A 2,784-nucleotide genomic window follows, 5' to 3' on the forward strand; every position below is an offset into this window, starting at 1 on the left:
AAAAAAAAAAAAAAAAAAAAAAAAAAAAAAAAAAAAGATTTATTCTCCTAGACTATCAATAAATGTACTACCAATAACAGTGATGACTCTGTTACATTAAAAAGATGTGTTATTATTCAGATAAAATTTTGTGTAAGAATTTACATTTATTTTTATTAGTTATTTTATTGATTTTTTTTACATTTCAAATGTATTCCCTGTACCCAGTTTCCCCTCCACAAACCCTATTTCTTCTCCCCTTTGCCCTGCCTCTAAACAGTGCTCCCCACTTGCCCACCCACTCCTGCATCAGTGCCCTAATATTCCCCTACACTGGGCATTAAGCCTTCACAGGGTCAAGGGCCTCTCCTCCCACTGATGCCCATCAAAGCCATCCTCTGCTGCATAAGCAGCTGGAGCCATGAGTTGTTTTATGTGTATTCCTTGGTTGGTTTAGTCCCTGGGGGCTCTGGGAGGTCTAGTTTATTGATATTGTTGTTCTTCCTATGGGGTTGCAAACCCCTTCAGCTCCTTCATTTCTTTCTCTAACTTCTCCATTGGGGAAATTGCTCAGTTCAATGGTTAGCTGTGAGCATCTACCTCCATATTTGTCAGGCTCTGACAGAGCATCTCAGGAGACAGTTATATCAGGTTCCTGTCACCCAGCACTTCTTGGCAAGCACAATAGTGTCTGGGTTTGATGTCTGTATATGGGATGGATCCCCAGGTGGGGCAATCTCTGGATGACCTTCAGGCTCTGCTCCATACTTTGTCTCCATATTTCCTTTGATGAATATTTTGTTCCTTCTTCTAGGAAGGACTGAAGCATCCACACTTTCATCTTCCTTCTTCTTGAGCTTCGTGTGGTCTATGAATTGTATCTTGGGTAGTGCTTTTCTTAAACACCTATATTTTCCATAAGGCTAAGAAGAACAGTATCAACCAACCAGACACCCCTCCCCCAAAGCACCCAGTGACTAAACCACCAACCAATGGTTCCAGCTGGATATTTAGCAGAAAATTGCCTTATCTGGCATCAATGTGAGGAGAGGGCCTTGATAATGTGAAGGCTTGATGCAGCAGTGTACGGGAATGCCAGGGCAGGGAGGCAGGAGTGGTTGGGAGGTTGGGGGCCCAGGGAGCACCCTCATAGTAGCAGGGGGAGAAGGAATGGAATAGGGGATTTCTGTAGGGGAAAATGGGAAAGGGGATAACATTTGAAATGTAAATAAATAAAATATCCAATAAAAAATAAATGAAAATGAAAAGAAAATCACCAAATGTAGTATCTACATTAAAGGCTTGATGTAGCATAAAGTGTCAATCTAAACTCCTTAGGGGTAAAAAATAACAAAATTTAAAACTTTTAAAGGGAAATTGTTACTATACCTAATTAATCCAATGCAAACTAATGCTCATAAATTGTCACAGAGATAGTAAAATAAATCACATAGTAAAAACACCAAGCAATTTTATTTGGGGCATACACGGCAAACTGGGAAAAGATGGCCTTAGACCAGGCCTTTCCATCTCTCAGATCCTCAAGTGTCAGGAATGATTCTCTAACACTTCATTGATCAGAATATTACTTCTGTCTTCCAATATTTAGTGACCAACCACTCCATAAATGTTTATTCATTCAATAAATAGAAAATACTGCTTATATCATATTTTATCTTTTAATAAATACTTTTTGAAGTTATTATTTTACCTTTTTGAGGTTATGTTACAATTACATCATTTCTGCCTTCATTTTCCTCTTCCCAAACACTCCTATATAACTCGCCTTGTTCTGTGTCTATTTCCTGGCCTCAATTTTCATTTATTTTGTTCTTGCATAGAGTCATAGAAGATGAGGATAAGTATGAAGGAGGTGACATGCATCAGACCCACACTGATAAGCTCCACTGTCTCCAGGGCTGATGTTTCTGCACAGTCAGCTATAGTATCACAGGAATATGACAGAAATATTTGTAAACTTTGTATACTCACATGGAAACAACGTAGAGCAATTGGAATGTGAGAGTGGTCAGAAAAGTATTGTGAATACAATCAAAAATTATGTCAAATAGCCAGGAAGCCACACACTGTATGGATCATGATTATTGAGTACCTGGGAGGGAATCATATGGCAATAAAGCAACCATTGGCCATCACTGTTTACAAGAAACAGCATAACCAAGAAGTGTTGAAAAAGAGCTTGCACATAGAGCCTTGATAGGAGATGGTTTGCCTGTTTCCAGACAAGTAGAAGAACATCCTGGAAAAGCTCACAGAAGTGAAAAATATTTTAAACCCCAAGAACCACCCCAGGGAGAAGAAGTACATGAGCGTATGAAGCCTACTGGAGGAGAGGCAACTCTGAGGAGTATAAGCATCACCCCCACTAGAGGGAAGATATAGAAAGAAAAATAGTATGACAAAGAACAAGGACTCCAGACCCTCTATGTTGAAGATGCTTAGCAGAATAACTTGAGTCCACACTGAGTGATTCTTCATAGTTTTCAGAATAGCTGACTTCAAACAAGAAAGCCGACTTCCAAGTCATGGACATTGAAGTCAAATCAAGGATTTTTCTCATGTATATGTTTATTTTATTTTTAATGAATGCCCTGTGTTATTGGAGCAGTTGTATATTGAGAGAAAAAAAACAACTATATATTAGTATAATTGTTGACTTTAGCCTTAATTTTTGCCAACTTGTACTAAAGTCCAACCTTGATTTGGAGTTTATTTGTATCGACATTGCTTTGCTAAAATTTATAATTAAGATTTTAAGCAGAAAAATATCTCATTTTATTGAGG

At 38.2% G+C, this 2,784-nt stretch overlaps 1 pseudogene; it reads right to left on the minus strand.

Annotated features, from left to right (window-relative positions):
* Window positions 1–2,478, minus strand: part of LOC110328323 — an 18,736-nt pseudogene extending 16,258 nt beyond the window's left edge.
* Between the last annotated feature and the right edge of the window lie 306 nt (window positions 2,479–2,784).

The sequence above is a fragment of the Mus pahari genome, chromosome 10, assembly GCF_900095145.1.
Source record: "Mus pahari chromosome 10, PAHARI_EIJ_v1.1, whole genome shotgun sequence".
Classification (NCBI taxonomy): domain Eukaryota; kingdom Metazoa; phylum Chordata; class Mammalia; order Rodentia; family Muridae; genus Mus; species Mus pahari.